At 45.4% G+C, this 23187-nt stretch overlaps 1 protein-coding gene across 2 annotated transcripts in view; it reads left to right on the forward strand.

Moving 5' to 3' along the window:
• Positions 1–23187, forward strand: part of LOC141198439 (PALM2-AKAP2 fusion protein-like) — a 179589-nt gene that overhangs the window by 66611 nt on the left and 89791 nt on the right. The gene's annotated exons all lie outside the window — the stretch shown is intronic.

Genomic DNA, 23187 nt, shown 5'->3' on the forward strand with positions numbered 1-23187 from the left:
AGGTAATGATCGAGCCCCTCCTGGTGAATCCACATACAAAACAGGCCTAAATCATGATGCTACCACCACAGTGTTTCACAGATGGTATCAGGATTTCATACCCAGAGGCCATGTGTACACGTTGAGTATTTTACCTCAGTATTTGTAAGCCAGAACCAGGAGTGGGTGATGAATACAGAAGTGGTGATGTGTTTCTATTATACTTTTTCTGACTGTTGCACTCCTGTATTTGGCTTACAAATATTGAGGTAAAAAAACTCACCAAATACTCAATGTATGCACGTGGCCTTGTCAAACATGGTGCTTCTCATTTAAACAAAAAAGCTGTGGTTTGGTCTTTGTTCCAATTGCCTTCCTGCTTATCCAGGTCCTCTTTAGAAAGCAGCAAATGGACTGCAATGTTATTTTTGGAGATCATTGACTTTCTTCATGCAATCCTGCAATGCGCACTATTGTTATTCAATGTCTTCCTAATGTTAATGAGAAAGGCCTTTAGTTTCTTAGAGGTTACCTTGAGTTCCTTTGTGGCCTCGAAGACTGTTATATGCCCTGTTCTTGGACTGATCTTTATTGATCAACCACTGCTGGAAAGGGTAATTAGGCTATGTGCACACAAAGCGATTTTAAATGCGATTTTTGCGGCATATTTTCGCTGAGAAAACCATTAAAATCACTTGTAATGGGTCTGCCATTTACTGCAATGCAAATCCGCATGTGTTGTGCACATCATGTGGAAATTTCCGCTGTGAATTCGCATTGCTGTAAAACCCACAACAAGACCAATTCTAGTGCGATTTTGCTGCAAAATCGCCGCCATTGACTTGCATTGGATCGCATAAGATCTGCATGACTACATGTAGTCATGCGGATCTTATGCGATTAATGCGCGGATGGTACACGGGTCTAAAGAAGAGGAGACTCTCCTCCTGACCCAGGTACCATAGTACCTGTAAGTTAAAAAATAATTCAAATAAAAAATAACCTTATACTCGCCTTCTGATGGCCCCCCGCTCTGCTCCCGGCATCACTGCTGGCTCCGTGGCGGGTACCGGTAATGTAAAAGGACCTTCCATGACCTGTCACATGACCGCTGACGTCATGGAAGGTCCTTTTACATTACCGGTACCCGCCACGGAGCCAGCAGTGACTCCGGAAGCAGAGCAGGGGGCCATCAGAAGGTGAGTATAAGGTTATTTTTTATTTTTTGCTTTCAAATTCTTTTTTTTTTTTTAAACATTGTTGGTCACACAATATAAATCCATGCTGGTTGCATGGATTTATATTGTGTGACCAACTTTCAAGCACTTTTCCAAGTGATGCTAAAATCGCTTGGAAAGCGCTTGACAAAAGCATGCGAAATTGCATGCTAAAAATGCTTGACAAACGCTTGTCCATGGCAGAAAAAAAATGCATGTACAATCCGCATGTACAATCCGCATGTACAATCCGCATGTACAATCTGCATGTACAATCCGCATGCGTTTTTTCTGCCAGGGAGATGCAGAAACACTCAGGAAAAATCCAGAGCATTTCTGCATCGTGAGCACATAGCCTAAGGCTGCGTGCCAACGATGCGTTTTTCAAGCGTTTTCACCACGGAATTTCCACAGTAAAAACGCTTAAAAAATGCTTGGTAATACATCTCCCATGGTCCCCAATGATGATCCGCATGTGCTGTGCACGTGCTGCGGAAATTTCCGCTGCGGATTATCATTGCGGAAAAATCTGGAGCATGTCCATTCATTTTGCGGAAGCGCGGCATAGACATGTAAAAATGCTTGTGGATTTGAAGAACATTTGCTGCGAATTTCTAGCACAAAACCGCAGCAAATGGGAAGTGACCTCATGTGGGGGCGTTCCTTCCATCCCATGAGCATCCCATAATCCAGGAAGACAAGAATTCCATTTTATTCCCGTCTTCCTGGATCATGGCTGGTGAACTGGGGTGGTACAAGCGCATGAATCTCAACGTGGGATTCATGATTAGTGTGGTAAGTGTGTGTGTGTGCCTGTGTTGGGTGTTTGTGTGGGTGTCAGCAGGCAGACATAGGCCGATGTGAGACTACTCCTCCCATCGCCCTATGTCTGTCCCCAATTAACTAGTGCCAGCATGAGCAGCTCGATGGGAGTAGTAGTTCCCATCAGCCTGCTCCTGCTGTAAAATGTGCCCCAAAAATTTAATTATTGCCCCTATTTATTTATTAATTGTCCCCGTATATTTTTATTTATTGCCCCCATTTATTTATTGCCCCCGTATATTTTTAATTATTTCCCCCATAGATTTATTTATTGCCACCCTATATTATTTATTTTTTTATTGGCCACATATATATTTTTTTTGGCCCCCATATTTATTTATTTATTGTCCACATATTTTTATTTCATTTATTGCCCCCAAGATTATATATTCATTTAATGTCACCCTATTTAATTTGTTTACATTTTTTTTTCCGAAGAAATTAAATTCATTGGTGGCCAGTGGTTACCTAGAAAAAAAGAAGTAAAAAATAAAGTAGTTAATACTTTACCTGTCCCCGCCGATCGCCACCTAAAATAAAAAAAAAAATAATACACCTATACTCACCTAGACACCTAATTCCCTGAAGCCATCGATCTCCTGTAATAAAAAATAAAATAAAAAAACACAACCGTATCATTACCCCTCCGTAGTAGTCCATGAGTGTCCCACGATGATCTCCTCCAGTTTAGAGCAGCGACATAAAATGTGACCACTTTAAACCGCCGCCGCTACAATGACTGGCCCGTCATTGCGTCAGCGAGGTCACCGGAGTTCAGCTAGTGCAGCTCCAGTGAGCTCCTTTACGGCCCCGCTGACCATGAGAAATTCTCACTGTACAGCAGGGCCGTAAATGAGCTCACCGGAGCTGCGCTAGCTGAACTCCGGTGACCTCAGTCAGGGGCTCACGCTGCCGGGAGCGGATGTGTTCCCGGCAGTGTGAGCTTACAGAAGACATGCACAGCTGTCACATCTCCAGATGTGACAACTGTGCATGGGAGATCAGTGCAGGAACGTGGACAGGTAATTATTTTTTTTTTAGTAAACTAAGAATGAAATAAAATGGTGTGTTTTATTTCAAATAAATTATTTTTTTCTGGGTGTAGTGTATTGTTTTTTTTTGTTTTTTTGTTTAACTCTTTGTAGGTTAGTAATGGGGGTATCCAATAGACGCCCCTCATTACTAACCTGGGCTTCATGGCAGCTAGGTGGCCTATAACCATGGCTCCTTTTTAGGCTATTAATATCAGGTCACAGCTGTCTGCCTAGCCTTTGCTTGCTACAATTTATAGAGGGACCCTATGTCATTTTTTTGGGGGGGGTCTCCCTGTATAGTAGCCAGAAAAGGCAAAGCGGCTAGCTTTTGCTGACTTCAATTTATAGGGGGACACCACTTCATTTTTTTGGGGAGGGGTCCCCCCATACAATGGCTAGTAAAGGCTAAGCTAACTGCTGCGGCCTGGTATTAATAGCAAGGAAAGGGGCCATGGTTATTGGCTACTTCCCAGACTATAACATCAGCCCTCAACCATCTGCTTTCCCTCTGCAGTTATTAAAATTATGCGGGAGCCCACGTAATTTTTATTTTTTTTTTAAAAAAATATTTATTAAGATTATTGGACAGCGTATGTGGGTTCGTTCACTGAAAGCTCCTGCATACGCTGTAAGGCCAATTTCTCACGTCCACATATCCACGTTACTACAGATATGCGTGACCGAGCATGCTTTGGAATGGGTCTGTGTGTGGGTCTCCGGTATGTGTGGAAAATGTCATCACCACTCTTACCGGAAATTCTGCCACTAGTACCAGAGAGGGGCTGCAGTTAATGTGGCATCCTGTCTATTGAAAAATTCAAAACGGCAAAGAGGGGTTGAACTAGGAAATTACTTTCGGAGATGTGCTATTTTTTTTTCACTAACTTTATTTGTGTTCAAAAACGCTTGAAAAACGCTTTGAAAACGCATGGAAAAACGCATCAAAAACGCACCTAAAAACCGCATGCTTTTTTCTGGCAAGGGAGAAGAAGAAATGCTCAGGAAAATTTCTGCTTCATTTCTGCATCGTGGGCACATAGCCTAATGGTCCTGCCTATTCTCCATTCATACACAAGCTGTCTGACTGTGAATTGGTGTAGTCCAAAATCTTTCGAGATTTTTTTTTAAACTTTTTTCAGATTTATGAGCATCAGCAACTCTTCTTTTGAGGTCCTCAAAAATCTCATTTGTTAGAGCGATGATACACTTCCACAGACATGTTTTGTGAAGATCAGACTTTGATACTGTAGATCCCTGTTCTTTAATTAAAACCGGTTACCCACTGACATCCCATTGATTGAAAACACCAGAGTCCAATTTCCCCTTCAAATTATCTGCTAATCCTAAAGATTTACGTAATTTTGCTACTCACAGACCTGTGATATTGACTAATATGTTTGACTCCCTTCTTTGATTTGTTTCTGTTTATCTACTTTTAGGACTTGTGTGAAAATCTGATGCTGTTTTAGGTCAAATTTATGCAAAAATATGAAAAATTCTGAAGGGTTCAGAGAATCTTTTAAAAAACACTAAAAAGGCTATAAAACACGATCATGTAGCCTGTCACTAAGTTAGGCTAATCATCATTATTATTATTTTAAACCATTGTCACATGAACTGTACAAGGTCAGCTTTATCATGTGAAATGTTATTGATGTTTTCAGAGGGAGAAATGAATAAGGAATCTTGACTCCTTTCAACATATGAACCTGCCCTACATGACCTCAGGCATTCCTTCCAAGGAATGTTTGCTTAAAGACTGCCACTTGCATGCAGCTGCTGGTCAAATATATGTCTTAGTTACTTCCCACACTTGTTAGGGAGAAGGGAACAAGTCATTTAACAGGATAGCCAGTCATTTTCCCTGTGTCAGGGGTTAGTGGTAAACAAAAACATGCAGCTAGCATCTGTCCAGTGTGCCAACAATTACATAGCAGTAAATGAAGAAGCAATTACTGGTCAGTTAAACAAAGATTATCACTGTGATAATGGGTATTTGTTTTACATAGATTGAAATTGCCACTTTCAAGACTATATTAAGAAATGTCATCCGTAAAGTTACTCCTTATAGTCACATTACACAGAATCTTTAACTCATTTACAAAGTAAATAGAACTAAATGATCTAGACACTGACCATAACCGATAATATTGATTTGATGATGTTAATATATCATTTATATAGTTAATAGGACACTTTTTGGTATTCATCCTCAATGCCAACTGTTAGTGATGAGATTCTACTCCTTATGTCATTTTTTTTTTAAATTAAACACACGTCAGACATTGATTCTGTGCATTGTTTGAAACATCTGTGAGATATCGAGTAAAACTGGAATTGTGTAATTATTATAACTCATGTAGCTAAACAGAGATTTTAAAGCGTAGCTAAACATTGTTTATATACAGTACAGACCAAAAGTTTGGACACACCTTCTCATTTAAAGATTTTTCTGTATTTTCATGACTATGAAAATTGTACATTCACACTGAAGGCATCAAAACTATGAATTAACACATGTGGAATTATATACTTAGCAAAAAAGTGTGAAACAACTGAAAATATGTCTTATATTCTAGGTTCTTCAAAGTAGCCACCTTTTGCTTTGATGACTGCTTTGCACACTTTTGGCATTCTCTTGATGAGCTTCATAAGGTAGTCACCGGAAATGGTCTTCCAACAATCTTGAAGGAGTTCCCAGAGATGCTTAGCACTTGTTGGCCCTTTTGCCTTCACTCTGCGGTCCAAACCATCTCGATTGGGTTCAGGTCTGGTGACTGTGGAGGCCAGGTCATCTGGCGTAGCACTCCATCACTTTCTTTCTTGGTCAAATAGCCCTTACACAGCCTGGAGATGTGTTTGGGGTCATTGTCCTGTTGAAAAATAAATGATGGTCCAACTAAACGCAAACCGGACGGAATAGAATGCCGCTGCAAGATGCTGTGGTAGCCATGCTGGTTCAGTATGCCTTCAATTTTGAATAAATCCCCAACAGTGTCACCAGCAAAGCACCCCCACACCATCACACCTCCTCCTCCATGCTTCACGGTGGAAACCAGGCATGTAGAGTCCATCCGTTCACCTTTTCTGCGTCGCACAAAGACACGGTGGTTGGAACCAAAGATCTCAAATTTGGACTCATCAGACCAAAGCTCAGATTTCCACTGGTCTTATGTCCATTCCTTGTGTTCTTTAGCCCAAACAAGTCTCTTCTGCTTGTTGCCTGTCCTTAGTAGTGGTTTCCTTGCAGCTATTTTACCATGAAAGCCTGCTGCACAAAGTCTCCTCTTAACAGTTGTTGAAGAGATGTGTCTGCTGCTAGAACTCTGTTTGGCATTGACCTGGTCTCTAATCTGAGCTGCTGTTAACCTGCGATTTCTGAGGCTGGTGACTCGGATAAACTTATCATCAGAAGCAGAGGTGACTCTTGGTCTTCCTTTCTTGGGGCGGTCCTCATGTGAGTCAGTTTCTTTGTAGCGCTTGATGGTTTTTGCAACTGCACTTGGGGACACTTTCAAAGTTTTCCCAATTTTTTGGACTGACTGACCTTCATTTCTTAAAGTAATGAAGGCCACTCGTTTTTCTTTACATAGCTTCTTTTTTCTTGCCATAATACAAATTCTAACAGTCTATTCAGTAGGACTATCAGCTGTGTATCCACCTGACTTTTGCACAACACAACTGATGGTCCCAACCCCATTTATAAGGTAAGAAATCCCACTTATTAAACCTGACAGGGCACACCTGTGAAGTGAAAACCATTTCCGGTGACTACCTCTTGAAGCTCATCAAGAGAATCTCGAGTGTGTGCAAAGCAGTCATCAAAGCAAAAGGTGGCTACTTTGAAGAACCTAGAATACAAGACATATTTTCAGTTGTTTCACACTTTTTTGTTAAGTATATAATTCCACATGTGTTAATTCATAGTTTTGATGCCTTCTGTGTGAATGTACAATTTTCATAGTCATGAAAATACAGAAAAATCTTTAAATGAGAAGGTGTGTCCAAACTTTTGGTCTGTACTGTATATATATATATATATCAATTCATACATGTGTGTGTGTGTGTGTGTATATATATATATATATATATATATATATATATATATATATATATATATATATATATATATATATATATATATATATATATATATATAATGTGTGTGTATTTATATATATATATATATATATATATATATATATAATGTGTGTGTATTTATATATATATATATATATATATATATATATATATATATATATATATATATATATATATATATATATATATATATATACACACACACATGTAAATGTGTTTTGTATATCTATATTATATGCGTCACTCTCTGAGGTGGCACACGTGGTTCGTGGACCCACAGTGCCATGGCCGGATTTACCCTCGAGGGGCATGACTAAGCAGCTACATAGGTCTTCGCTGGAGCCTCTAGTGATGAGGTCAGGCTTGTGCGGCAGGTAGCTGCCAGGTACCACTCCAGGGCGCATCCGTCAGTAGTTGCTGACCCCAAAGGGGGGCGGGACGATGCTACAGGGTGGAAAGGCCACTTGGGACAAGTTCAGACAGGACGGCCACATGGGACAGGGTTCAGACTCGCTGGTCTCAGGTGACAGGCAGGTACCGCCAATGCTGCCTAGGGGTACAGGTACTACAGACGCTGTTTGAAGTTTAGGGCTCAGGCCTGGGTACTCAGCCCCCAGGGTGACAGACAGGTGTCACAGTTGTGGTTACAGGATACGGACAAGACTGGAACACGGGATAACTGTAACGGGCAAGGGACGAGGACCTTTTATATGGCAACATACAGTTTCTCACACTACCACCTACTAAACTATAGTGGTTGCTCAGGCACCTCCCTATTGGGGAGGGTGCCTTATATACAAGATGTCTCCCAGCTTATTGGCTGGGAGACACCTTGCAGGTGCACATACATAGACTAATAGACTAAATGCCTCTTTTACTATGTGTGCAGTGCCCCTTTAAGAACATGGGAGCGCGCACCCTAGCAACGCCGCCGGGACAGAGTGCGGCGTGCACGAGGAAGGAAGGAGGCAGGAGCAGGAACATGCTGGAAGTCGTTGCAATATGAGAAGGGGACAGCATACAGGGGCGCACATCATTACAATACGTGTGTGTGTGTGTGTGTGTGTGTGTGTGTGTATATATTGTAAGGCAGCGCTAGTCATCATACTGGGGGGGACACTCGCTGCACCGGGTCAATTAAAGCACACATGCAATGTCTTTCCAGTATTTCACAATGCTGCAGTTTGTTTATCATAAACCGCTTTTCACACAGTCCATCTTAGTATATCACCGGCATGTTTACACACATAGCAGCATCAGGGAGTCTCTCAAGTAGCAGACAGGCCCACTTGGCCCCAGTTACAGCCTTCAGCAAGGTAATAGCAAAAATGTCCACATTAAGCAGTGTTTTTACCTTTGCCGGGTTTTGGCTGCTTCAGTCCGTTTGGTTTGCCACCACTGTGGCTTTAAGGCTTTCCCAGGATGGGGTCTCCAGCCCTCGTTCCCTCAAAGACTACTGGAATGTTTCACACACACATCCAGTCTTCGCCTTCCAGGACTCTTGCCTTCCAAGCTGGCTTTCCCTCCAAGGCCACTGGCATCTACACACAGGATCCAGCCTCGACCTTTCAGACTGCCAGGCTTCACAGTATCACTGTGTCCCACATGGGAACAGGCCTCACGCCTAACACACTGTCTCAAGACTACCAGGGTTTATATATCCTGTAGCACACACACACATACACAGACAGGACCTTAGCTGATGTCACAGTCATGTGTTCAGACCTTCTGTGTGCAAAAGGACCTGTGTGATGTCACAGTCATGTGACCAGTCAGCTGAGGGGGGAGGTACCTGGTCGGCCAAAACATACCCTGGACCATACAGTAATTACAATTATATATATATATATATATATATATATATATATATATATATATATATATATATATATATATATATATATATATATATAAATATATGTGTGTGTGTGTGTATATATATATATATATATATATATATATATATATATATATATATATATATATATATATACATACATACATACATACATACATACAGGTGCATCTCACTAAATTAGAATATCAATGTTATGGGTCCGGGTGGTGGAACCTCTGTGCTTCGGTGCAAGGAGGGACGTGGCTAAGTGCCTACTCGGCCTGACCCAGGTCACACGACGGCTTAGTCGACTCCGTGAACCAGGGAGGTACTGGACAGGTGAACCAGGTGCCACTCTGGGACCGACCTTGTGTGATAGCCGGCGACTCCCACGGGTCAGATGACAGGAGCTGACCGGTACAGCTGATGAGCACGACAGGCAGGCTGGCGGGTGGTGCGGGTAGATAAGCAGGCAGGTACGGCTGATAGCCAGACAGGCGCTCCGGGTAGGCAAGCAGTCGGGCACGACAGGTCACTTGGCAGGTGCTCCGGGTAGGGAAGCTGGCGGGCACGACAGGTTACTTGGCAGGTGCTCCGGGTTGGCAGGCTGGCGGGCACGGCAGGTAACTGGCAGGTGCTCCAGGTAGACAGACTGGAGGGCATGGCAGGTAACTGGCAGGCAGAACTATTAGACAGACTGGCGGGCAGGACTGACAGGCAGCGGGACCTGAGGGCTGAAGCAAGTGTTAGCACACGGAACAATAACCTTGCACAGGCACCTCCATTTTGGAGGTGCCTTATTAAGGGGAAGTCCTCCGGGCATTGGCCGGGGACTCTTTAGGACGGCGCACGCGGCCCCTTTAAGAGGGAGGGAGCGCGTGCGCCCTAAGCACAATGTCCGGGAAGCTGCGCGCGGTGTGCGCCACAGCAGCGGCAGGAGGGGAGCGGGAAGACGCCGGACCGGGACCGCAGCGGTGAGGGGAACGGCGTCTCTGCCCGGCAGGAGGTAGAGACGCTGATGCTACAGTACCCCCCCCCCCTTTACACCCCCTCTTCTTTAGGCCCGCAAGAAATTTTTTAAGAAGATGAGGGGCATGAATGTTCTCCCAGGGCTCCCAAGACCTCTCCTCCGGGCCAAACCCCTTCCAATCCACAAGAAAGAAAGAAAGTCTTTCCTCTTACCCTCTTGGTGGCCAAAATGTTTTCTACCTCAAAGACGTCCTCAGCGGAGACCGGAGCTGGGGTGGTACCTGGATCGTCAGAGAAGGAATTAAGGACAACTGGTTTGAGGAGAGATACATGAAAGGAGTTGGGAATCCGTAAGGTGACCGAGAGTTTCAGCTTGTAAGCCACGGGATTGATTTGATTCAGAACCTCGAACGGACCGATGAACCGCGGACCCAACTTATAAGAAGGTATCTTGAGATGGACATATTTGGAGGAAAGCCAGACCTTGTCTCCCGGACGGAATTGAGGCAGATCCAGATGTCTCTTATCAGCATGTCTCTTCATCCGCTCGGAGGACTGAAGAAGTGCAGATCTAGTGTCTTCCCAAATAGCCGAAAATTCGCTGACGAGACTCCGCGGCAGGATTGTCCACTGAAGAGGAGACAGGAAATGGAATCTGGGGGTGTCGACCGTAGACCACAAAAAACGGGTATTTAGAAGAAGACTCACTCTCATGGTTGTTATGGGAGAACTCTGCCCAGGGCAGGAGCTCAACCGAATCGTTATGGTGAGCGTTGACAAAGTGCAGAAGAAAGATGGTAAGGATCTGGTTGATACGTTCCACTTGACCATTGGACTGAGGATGATAAGCAGAAGAGAAATCCAAAGAGACATCCAGCAGCTTGCACGTAGCTCTCCAGAAGCGCGAAGTGAACTGGACACCGCGATCAGACACAATGTGGAGGGGTAGGCCGCGAAGATGGAAGATGTGATGGATGAAGTCCTTAGCCAGCACAGATGCCGACGGAAGACCAGGCAGAGGGATGAAGTGGGCCATTTTAGAAAAGCCGTCAGCGACCACCCAAATGACAGTACAATCGGCAGAAGCCGGGAGATCCGTGATGAAGTCCATTGCAATGTGTTGCCAAGAAGAGGAAGGAGACGGCTGGCTGGAAGGTGCCTGGGAACCTTGTTACGGGAACAAGAGGACAAAGTCCGCAACATACTTGCGCAGGGAAAGCCACCAGTAATGTCAGGCAACGAGCAGAAAAGTCTTCCTCTGGCCAGCATGACCGGCTAGTTTGGCTGAACCAGAGTTGAACCTTCTTTCGATCCGGAACCGCTACAAAGGTCTTACCAGGTGGAAGATGAGACTGGTCCAACGGAACAACAGTCATCACTTTGAAGGGGTCAATGATATGTAGAGGCTCCTCCTCTTAGTCGGAAGACAGGAATGAGCGGGATAGAGCGTCAGCTTTAATGTTCTTGTCCGCTGGGCGGTAATGCAGAGTGAAGCCGAATCGGGCAAAGAATAGAGACCACCTGGCCTGACGTGGATTTAGTCTTTGGGCGTTCTGCAAATAGGTGAGGTTTTTGTGGTCAGTGTTGATGACCACCGGGAGCAGAGCCCCCTCCAGCAAGTAGCGCCATTCCTCCAGCTCTAATTTGATGGCCAGCAGCTCACAATCTCCTATGGAGTAGTTGCGCTCGAACGAGGAAAAGAGCTTGGAGAAGAAGCCGCAGGTTACCATTCTCCCGGATGAGGATTTCTGGGTGAGCACCGCTCCGGAGGAGGAGGCATCAACCTGCAGGAAGAACTGCTTGTTGCAATCCGGACGGTGTAGCACTGGAGCAGAAGAGAAGGCTTGTTTAAGGGAGATGAAGGCCTTCTCCGTTTCGGAAGTCCATTCCCTGGGATTTGCTCCTTTACGAGTGAGCACGTAGATGGGAGCAGTCTGTTAGGGGAAATGAGGAATGAAGAAGCGGTAATAGTTTGCGAAGCCCAGGAATCGCTGAATCAACTTCAACCCCTCCGGTCGGGGCCACTTTAAGACGTCAGACACCTTCTTAGGATCCATCCGCAGACCAGTCTCGGAGATAATATAGCCCAGGAACGGTAGGGAGGTCTGCTCAAAGAGGCATTTCTCGAATTTAGCATATAGGCGATTCTTCCGGAGCCTCAGCAGAACCTGACGAACATCCCTCCGGTGTGAGGGCAGATACGGAGAGAAAACCAAGATATCGTCCAGGTACACCACCACGCAAGAATACAGGAAATCACGGAAGATGTCGTTAACCAGCTCCTGGAAGACAGCTGGAGCCTTACAGAGACGGAAGGGCATCACGCGGTATTCGTAGTCCCGGGTGTTGAATGCCGTCTTCCACTCGTCTCCCTGGCGAATCTGGACCAAATTGTACGCCCCACCAAGATAGAGCTTGGTGAAGATCTTCGCGCCTTTAAGGTGGTCAAACGGCTCCGAGATGAGAGGCAGGGGGTACTTATTTTTGATGGTAATCTGGTTAAGGCCCCTGTATTCAATACAGGGACGTAGAGAGCCGTCTTTCTTCTTGACGAAGAAGAATCCTGCTCCAGCCGGAGACGTGGATTTCTGGATAAATCCCCTAGCAAGATTCTCTTCTATGTACTCAGACATGGCCCGGGTCTCAGCCAGCGACAAGGGGTAGATTCGCCTGCGGGGAGGAGAAGCACCAGGTACCAGGTCGATAGGGCAATCATACGGCCTATGAGGTGGTAGTGTCTCCGCTTCCTTTTTGTCAAAGACGTCCGCATAGGACCAGTAGGGTGCCGGCAGATCAGGTAGATTAGCTGGAGTAGATGGGGGTCGAGCAGGACGAATCGGAACCAGACAGGACTCATGGCATTCCTGACCCCAACGGAGCACTTCACCAGATCTCCAATTTAGGACGGGCTCATGTCTTTGTAACCAGGGTAGACCAAGGAAGAGGGGGTGAGAGAGACCGGACAGCACATGAAAGGAGATCTTCTCCGAGTGCAGCATTCCCACCTGAAGGGTTACAGGCTCAGTGACGAGCAAGATGGTTTCCGGAATAAGCCTCCCATCCACGGAGGCAACCGCCAACTGTTCAGCCAGACGTACGGTAGGAATCTGATACCGCTCCACAACAGCCTGTTGAATGATTCCCAGCGGCTCTGGAATCCAGATGGGCAGTCTCAAAGAAGCGGGTCTGACCACTGGAAATAGAAACAGACAGAGTTAAGGACGGAGAGGATTTACTCTTGCCTAGGACGACCTCTCCGAGCGGTCCTAGACATTGGAGTTTCTCGGCCTCACCGGGCAGGAATGGATCGGATGCTCTATACTGCCACAGTAGAAGCGACTCCCCTTGGCTCGGCGCGTCTCCAGGCCAGACTTTACCATCTTGGTTTGGTCAATTTGCATAGGCTCAAGCGAACACGCCCGGGGAATTGCTGGTTGCGAGGCTGGACTTTGGAATGTTGGAGCGAGACGCGGAAATCTTCTCCCCCGGGTAGTCTCCTTGGCCAAACAATCGTTGATCTGACAGCTCTCTAATATGTATGGGAGGAATTTAGTCTTTTGACACAAGCATAAAATGAAAAGTAAATACATTTGGTAAATTCCCTGCAGATCAGTAAGGTTCCAGGTCCTGAGACCCCACCTGCCTTAGCACATGCTCAGAGCGGAGTACAGACCCAATAGAAGGCTAATGATTTTTTTTATTGAATCCATACTCTGGAGTGTACATGCTCTCAGGCAGGAGCTGCACCCTTCTGAGGGGTCTTTAGAGTGATCTTTGGTGGTCTATGGAGCTATGGAGTGGTCAGGAGCTGTCCTCTTCTACATCCAGAGCTATGTGCTTCTATGTGGTTTTTTGAACTCCTGGTGGTGGTCTATAGACTTTCTAAGGAATCTGTGCACTACACTGTGCATGTGTTTGCCAGGAGCTGAGCACGTCTGCATTCTGAGCTCTGCAATCGATGAGGATATCAGGACCTGGACTTCCACCAATCTATGGGGAATTTGAGGGCCTAAAAAATTACCAAAATTTAGTTACTGTCAATGTATGTCCTTGATCATGTCAAGAGACTATGGGTACATTTAAACTGGACAATTATCATGAACAAGAGCTCATAGTAACGATCATTTCCTGAAAATCACACAGTGTAAACCGGCTGTGAATCACCCTGTGAATGTGAAAAACGCTCATTAATCAGGTGAAATTATTTGTAAGCCTAATTAAAAATTTTCATTCTTGGGTAGCACATCGTCCTGTGTAAACAGAACAAGTGCTGCCAAAAATTATAACAATCTATGCACACAGAACAATCTATTACTGATCATTCTGTGCACTCTTGAAGTGTGCTCAGCCTGTTTAAACTGTTAAATGACCAACCAATTGCTGGTCATTTAACTACCGCAATCGCGTAGTGTAAACCCACCTTTAGATCGGTTGAATTTAAGTCATTCTGCTGCTAACAGCTTTTGGTGATATACCTTTAGATCAATAAGTGCTGATTTATGAACGAAGAAAGTCATGTCAATCTCTTTTGGGAATCAGAGTATGAACCATACAAAAATTGCCCATCCCACAATTGACATAACAATAACAAGTGGCTATTACATCAATCGTTGCTTAACTCTGATTTATTAATAAATATGCATATGTTCCAACTAGTGATTGGCGAGCACTAAAATGCTCGGGTGCTCGTTGCTCGGGTCAAGCACATTGGAATACTTGTGTGCTCGACCCGAGCAACGAGCCCAATGTACAGTACAGACCAAAAGTTTGGACACACCTTCTCATTTAAAGATTTTTCTGTATTTTCATGACAATGAAAATTGTACATTCACACTGAAGGCATCAAAACTATGAATTAACACATGTGGAATTATATACTTAACAAAAAAAGTGTGAAACAACTGAAAATAAGTCTTATATTCTAGGTTCTTCAAAGTAGCCACCTTTTGCTTTGATAACTGCTTTGCACACTCTTGGCATTCTCCTGATGAGCTTCAAGTGGTAGTCACTGGAAATGGTTTTCACTTCACAGGTGTTCCCTGTCAGGTTTAATAAATGGGATTTCTTGCCTTATAAATGGGGTTGGGACCATCAGTTGTGTTGTGCTGAAGTCTGGTGGATACACAGCTGATAGTCCTACTGAATAGACTGTTAGAATTTGTATTATGGCAAGGAAAAAGCAGCTAAGTAAAGAAAAACGAGTGGCCATCATTACTTTAAGAAATGAAGGTCAGTCAGTGCGAAAAATTGGGAAAACTTTGAAAGTGTCCCCAAGTGCAGTTGCAAAAACCATCAAGCGCTACAAAGAAACTGGCTCACATGAGGACCGACCCAGGAAAGGAAGACCAAGAGTCACCTCTGCTTCTGAGGATAAGTTTATCCGAGTCACCAGCTTCAGAAATCGCAGGTTAACAGCAGCTCAGATTAGAGACCAGGTCAATACCACACAGAGTTCTAGCAAAAACACATCTCTACAACAACTGTTAAGAGGAGACTTTGTGCAGCAGGCCTTCATGGTAAAATAGCTGCTAGGAAACCACTGCTAAGGACAGGCAACAAGCAGAAGAGACTTGTTTGGGCTAAAGAACACAAGGAATGGACAATAGACCAGTGGAAATCTGTGCTTTGGTCTGATGAGTCCAAATTTGAGATCTTTAGTTCCAACCACCAAGTCTTTGTGCGAACCAGAAAAGGTGAACGGATTGACTCTACATGCCTGGTTCCCACCGTGAAGCATGGAGGGGGAGGTGTGATGGTGTGGGGGTGCTTTGCTGGTGACACTGTTGGGGATTTATTCAAAATTGAAGGCATACTGAACCAGCATGGCTACCACAGAATCTTGCAGCGGCATGCTATTCCATCCGGTTTGCGTTTAGTTGGACCATCATTTATTTTTCAACTGGACACTGACCCCAAACACACCTCCAGGCTGTGTAAGGGCTATTTGACCAAGAGTGAGAGTGATGGGGTGCTACGCCAGATGACCTGGCCTCCACAGTCACCAGACCTGAACCCAATCGAGATGGTTTGGGGTGAGCTGGACCGCAGAGTGAAGGCAAAAGGGCCAACAAGTGCTAAGCATCTCTGGGAACTCCTTCAAGATTGTTGGAAGACCATTTCCGGTGACTACCTCTTGAAGCTCATCAAGAGAATGCCAAGAGTGTGCAAAGCAGTCATCAAAGCAAAAGGTGGCTACTTTGCAGAACCTAGAATATAAGACATATTTTCAGTTGTTTCACATTTTTTTGTTAAGTATATAATTCCACATGTGTTAATTCATAGTTTTGATGCCTTCAGTGTGAATGTACAATATTAATAGTCATGAAAATACAGAAAAATCTTTAAATGAGAAGGTGTGTCCAAACTTTTGGTCTGTACTGTAAGTCTATGGGAAACTTGAGCATTTTTCAGACTGCTCCCCCCAGCGGTCTGCAGAGGGCCTAAAAATTGCCCAAATCAATGGGAAGTGTGCTCAAATTGCATGGGAACAGCATGGGGGAAGACCCCTGGAAACATTTCTGACTCCCAGTTCACTGCTGTCAACAATGTTGTCAGAGTTATTACGCCACTTTTACGGACTCACAATAAAACATACTAAAACTGAACCAAAATGGATTTTCCTGGGAAATATGTTAAGGAACATCCTTTCCAGGGTAATGACTTGTATATAAGGCAAAATAAATAACCAAAAACAAAAATATTCCTCCTCACCTTGGGCTATGTTCACACGTAGCGTTTTTCATGCGTTTTTGCACTTTTGCATTGCTTTCAACCGTGACAAATGCATTCACCGGGAAATGTCATTTTTACATTTTACAAACTAATTTGGCCATGTGTTGTGTGAGACATGATCAGACACATCCTGTTTCATTTATGAAGGACTCTGAAAGTCACAAAGCCTATTTTTATAGGGCCATCAGGCGGCCTTTACTATTCTTAAAGGGCCAGCAGTCAGCCCTCACTATTCTTAGAGAGTCATCAGCCGGCTATGCTTTGTTGTTCCCATTACTAAAGAGTGGGTCTACTATACTGTTATTGCATATGCAGTGAGTGGCAGGGCTGCCCAAAATTTGGACGCACCCCAATACCCCTTTGAAGAGACTTAGAGGAGGACCTCCTGAAAACAATGTTCCCATTATTAGGAAGTAGGTCTCCCATTGTGTTTGCCTATGCAGTGAATGCAAGGGTTATCAAAAATGTGGAGGCACTCCAATGCCCCTTGGAAGAGACGTGGAGGTCAGAGGGCCTCTTGAAAACAATGTTCCCATTATTAGAAAGTGGGTCTCCCATAGTGTTGGCCTATGCAGTGAATGCAAGGGCTGCCAAAAATTGGGAGGCACTCCAATGCCCCTTGGAAGAGACGTAGAGGGCCTCATGAAAAAATGTTCCCATTATTAGGAAGTGGGTCTCCCATACTGTTGGCCTATGCAGTGAATGCAAGGGCTGCCAAAAATTGAGAGGCACTCCAATGCCCCTTGGAAGAGACGTGAAGGAGGGCCTCATAAAAATATGTTCCCATTAGAAAGGAGCGGGTCTCCTATACTTGTAATGCTCATGCACTAAGTGTATGGGCTGACAAACATTTACCCCTGGGGCATATACATGAACATACTGTATAATTTTTTTTTTTTACGGGCATCATAAACACCCTTTAAAAAAATACGTGGGTGTTGCATCTCAGACCACGGTGACCCTTGTGATATGGTGGTGGAGGATGAGGAGGAGGAGGACAAGAGCACATAGCCAAAATTAGGAAACGTATACCCATGTGTGGGTGTGAAGAGGTGCATTGGAATACACTTCCCAAAAAATGACACTGGATTTGAGTTTTACGTTGGTATAATTCGGTGGTGTTGAGAAGTCTGGCCGAATCCAGCCCTTGTTCATTTTTATAAGAGTCAGCCTGTCAGCATTGTCAGTTGACAGGCGGATGCGCTTATCAGTTATAATTCCACCAGCGGCATAAAAAACCCGCTCTGATAAAATGCTAGCGGCAGGGCAGCCCAGGACGTCCAAGGCGTAGAGATCCAGTTCATTCCACGTATCCAACTTGGATACCCAATAATTATAAGGCACAGAGGAATCACGGAGGACGTTGGTACGTTCGGCAAGCTACTCCCTCACCATCTTCCCAAAGTTTGCACTCTTTGTGAGAGTACCCCGCGCCACAGGGCCTGTATGATGGGAGGGGCTGAAAAAATTCTCCCACAACTTTGACAGTTCCCCTGCCTCTGCTGGATTGAAGTTGCCTCTCTCGCCTATAGTCCTTGGTTGTCCAACAAACTGTGACCTTTGCCGCCATCGTTTTCAGATGGGAATTTTTTAATAGTTCCGCAACAAGGGCCTTCTGGTACTGCCCCATTTTTGTAGACCTGTCCGCTTCAGGAATAAGAGAGATAAAGTTCTCCTTGTTGCGTGGGTCTAGAAGTGTCACCAACCAGTAATGACAGTCACCCAAAATTTTGAGAACGCGAGGGTCATGGGAAAGGCAGCGTAACAAACTCAGCCATGCGTGCCAGACTACTAACAGGCAAGACTTCCGTGTCCTCACCAAGAGGACGACTGACCATGCTTTCCTCCTCTTCCTCCTGCTCCTCTCTGTCCTCAGGCCATCCACGATGAACAGACGGTATGACAGTTGTGCAGGTAGTACCATCTATAGCACATGAAACTAGCTCCTGTTCTTCCTCCTCCTCCTCCTTCCTCATTGTCACCCAATCCACGTTGGGATGAGATGAGGCTGGGCTGTGTGTAATCACCCTGTATAGTTCCTTGCTCCATCTCATTGTGCTCCACCTGCAATGCATCCTCTTTGATTGTGAGCAGAGAGCGTTTCAGAAGACAGAGAAGCGGGATGGTGACGCTAATTATGGCATCATCGCCGCTCACCATCTTGGTGGAGTCCTCAAAGTTTTGGAGGATGGTACATATGTCTGACATCCATGTCCACTCCTGAGGTCTTATGTGTGGAGTCTGAACTGAATACCGACGGCCTTGTTCATGCTGGTACTCAACCACTGCCCTCTTCTGCTCACAAATCCTTCCCCACATCTGCAGTGTAGAGTTCCAACACGTGGGGATATCGCACACCAGTCTGTGAGCCGGAAGCTGCAAACGCTGCTGAAACATGGCAAGGGTGGCGGAAGCTGTAGCTGACTTTCTAAAATGGGCACACAGGCGGCATACTTTAACAAGCAGATCTGGCAGCTCCGGGTAGGATTTGAGAAACCGCTGAACCACGAGGTTAAGCACATGGGCCAGGCATGGTACGTGTGTGAGCTCGCCTCGCCTCAGAGCTGCCACCAGGTTCCGGCCATTGTCACACACGACCATGCCTGGCTGTAGGTTCAGCGGTGTGAGCCACAGATCTGCCTGCTCTTTTAGAGCTGTCCACAGCTCTTCAGCATTGTGCGGTTTGTCACCTAAGCATATTAGCTTCAGCACAGCCCTGTTGCCGCTTGGCCGAGGCAGTGCTGCAGTGCTCCCAGCTTGTGACTGATGTGGTCATTTCGGAGATGGAGGCTGATGAGGATGAGGTGCAGGTGCTGTAGACTGTGGGGGGAAACCCTTATTGACCTAGGGCCCGCAATCCTTGGCGTCTGGAGGACGTGTTCCGTCCCAAGGTCCGACAGGATCCCGGCTTCCACTATGTTAACCCAGTGTGCCGTCAGCGAGATGTACCGTCCCTGCCCTCAAGCACTTGTTCACGTGTCCGTGGTTACGTGGACTTTCCCTGTAACTGCATTGTTGAAGGCACGGCTAATGTTTTGGGACAAGTGCTTACGTAATGCGAGGACGGCACACTGGGAGAAATAGTGGCGGCTGGGGACCAAGTACTGAAGGACGGCCGGCGCCATCAGGTTGCGGAATGCTTCTGTCACCACGAGCCTAAAAGGCAACATTTCAAGCGCAAGCAGTTGCGAAATGTGGGAATTTAGTAGAGTGGCCTGTGGGGCGTTGGCTGCGTATTTGCGCTTGCGTTCCAAGGACTGGGGTATGGACAACTGAACGCTGCGCTGGGACAAGGACGTGGACATGCTCCCTGATGCTGCTAATTGAAAGTGTGCAACGACAGGTGCAGGGCAGGAGGCATCTTCGCATGCACCATGGACAGGGGATTGGCTTGCATGCACAACAGCGGAAGAAGCAGTGGTGCCACCAGCTGACACTGTTCCTGGACCCTGGGGTTCGGCCCATAAAGTTGGGTGCTTTGCTGCCATGTGCCTGAGCATGCTGGTGGTGGTCAGGCTGGTAGTTTTGCCACCCCTGCTGATGCTGGCCTGGCAGGTGGCGCAAATGGCTTTTTTGGGGTTATCGGCAGAGTCTTTAAAAATCAACCAGACTCGGGAAGACCTAACAGTTGTAGTGGCAACTTCATTCGTGTTGGTGTTACGGGGAACGGTTGCCTGCCTTCTGTCTGCGGCCACTGCACTGCTTCCTCCTGCCTGTTGAGGTGCTCTGCCTCCCAACCCCTGTGTGCTCCTGTCATCGCTCTGCATGTCCTCCTGCCAAGTTGGATCCATTACTATATCATCCACCACCTCGTCCTCCACTTCCGCACCCTGATCCTCCTCCTTACTTTCTCTCAATTATGTCTCATCATCGTCCACCTCTTGTGACACTTAACCACCGTCGTCTTTGTGTGACCGTGGCTGCTCAAATATTTGGGCAATGCTACATGCGATCTCCTCTTGCCCCTCTTCAAGTGGATCGGGCGAGAGGCCCGAATCTATAAATGGAAAAGTGAACAGCTCTTCGGAGTGTCCAAGTGTGGGATCAGTTGTCTCTGGGCACTCGGCATGGTGAGAGAAAGAAGATTCAGGTTGAGGAATATGCGGTCCAGACTCATGGCTACTGAGACTTGACCATGTGGAAGACAGGGTGGTGGTGGTGGTGGCTAAGTGACTGGAAGCTTTATCTGCTATCCAACCAATAACCTTTTGACACTGCTCTGTGTTCAATAGTGGTGCTTTGCGGCCCCATATTAATTGGGACAGGACGGTCGAGCGAGAAGATGTGGGTGTTTGTTGTAGCACAATCTCAGCTTGCCCAGTTCCCCGTCCCTTGCCACGTGCCTTGCCCATATTAATGGAGAACAATATCTGCCACGCTCACTACAAATGGCTGAATTTCGAGCAAACTTATATGTGATCCGTGTGATGGACAAACCGCAGTTTTAAATAGCTGGCCTGTAGGTAACTATTTTGAACAGCAAACCGGTGTCAAAAACTTCGCTGACAGACTGAAATAAATTTTTAATGGAGGCCAGAAATGGCAGTATTTTCAGAAAACGTGTATGTGATCCATGTGACGGAGAAAACACAGTTTTACACTGTGTTCCAAATTATTATGCAAATACAATTTTCTCAGATTTCCCCAAATTACCTATATGAATTGCAGTCATTGTAATTTTCCAGTCAAATAACTATTAGAGTACAATTGAAAGGTTTTTGTACAAACTGCCTATGATAACAGTATATTTTTAAAAAAATAAAAAACTCAAACTGCACTCAAAATGCATGTTCCAAATTATTATGCTCAGCAGAGTTTTCAACCTTTTCATTTTAATTAAAAACAAAAAAATGGTCATTTTTGAAATTATAAGCATTAGCAGGTTATTAAAAACTGAAATCAAACAGTTTTCAACTCAAAACTTTATTCTAGGTGATGTTACATTTGCACATAGGACCGCTTGTTCGAAAGGAGCTTCTGAACTCTCTCGTCCATTGAATTTGTCAGGTTTTGGATGGTTTCTGCTTCCAATTGTTTTGCATGAGGACAGAATACCCTCCCAGAGCTGTTGCTTAGATGTGAACTGCCTCCCGCCATCATAGACACTCCTTTTGATGACGCTCCAGAGGTTCTCAATGGAGTTGAGGTCAGGGGAGCATGGGTGTCACACCATAGGTTTGTCCCCTTTTATGCCCATAGCAGCCAGAGATGCAGATGTGTTATGTGCAGCATGAGACGGGGCATTATCATGCATGAAAATGATCTTGCTGCGGAATGCACAGTTCTTCTTCTTGAACCATGGCAGGAAGTGCTGTTTGAGAAACTCAACATACATTATGGAGTTCATCTTTACCGCTTCAGGGATCCTAAAAGGGCCGACAATCTCTCTCCCCATGATTCCAGCCCAAAACATTACTCCACCTCCTCCTTGTTAGCACCGTAGCCGTGTTTGCATGGGGTGTCCATCAACCAGCCATCCTCCACTCCATCTATCTGGACCATCGAGATCATTTCATTTCTTGAGCTTTCAGAATCCAATCTTCCAAAACGGAGTCCAATGCTGCTATCACAACACCTTCCTGTAAAATGCTCTCCTCCTCCTCGATACCAACCATGGGAAAAAAACTGCGAGATAAAGCATCAGCTTTTACATTCTTGGTACCCGGAATGTAAGTAACAGAAAAATTAAACCGCGAAAAAAAAAGTGCCCACCTAGCTTGACGGGCATTCAAGCGCTTGGCAGCATCAAGATAGATCAGATTCTTATGATCAGTGAAAACCTGAATGGGAAATTTAGCACCTTCCAAGAGATGACGCCAATATTCAAATGCGAGTTTAATCGCCAGCAATTCCTGATTACAGACATCGTAATTAAGTTCGGTCTCAGAAAAATTTTTTGAAAAAAAAGCACAGGGATGTACTCCATCCTTGTTTTCCTGAGACAAAACAGCACCGACCCCCACCGAAGAAGCATCAACCTCGACCAAAAAAGGCTTGGTCTCATCAGGCTGCATAAGGATGAGGGCAGAACTGAACCTCTCCTTGAGATACACAAAAGCTACAATGGCCTCAGTAGTCCACTGGACCGTATTCGCACCTTTCCTGGTGAGATCAGTCAGCGGCTTAACAATTATAGAAAAATTCTTAATGAATTTTCTGTAATAATTGGCGAAACCCAAAAATCTCTGTATTGGTTTCAAACCAATAGGCCTAGGCCATTCCTGAACCGCCTGAACCTTCACCGGGTCCATCTCAAAGCCCTCGCTGGAGATAATGTAGCCCAAATAACTTATTCTCTGCACAGCGAACTCACATTTCTCCAGCTTAGCAAAAAGTGAATTGTCGCTTAACTACTGCAATACCTCACGTACGCTCTGCCAATGAGACTCCAGATCCGGCGCAAAAATCAAAATGTCATCCAAATACACCACCACATTCTTACAGATCAACGGTCTCAGGATGTCATTAATAAGGTTCTGAAAAAACGCTGGTGCGT

The sequence above is a fragment of the Phyllobates terribilis genome, unplaced genomic scaffold (assembly GCF_046119375.1).
Source record: "Phyllobates terribilis strain yellow unplaced genomic scaffold, ASM4611937v1 Scaffold_1__5_contigs__length_1240528914, whole genome shotgun sequence".
NCBI classification, from domain to species: Eukaryota; Metazoa; Chordata; class Amphibia; order Anura; family Dendrobatidae; genus Phyllobates; species Phyllobates terribilis.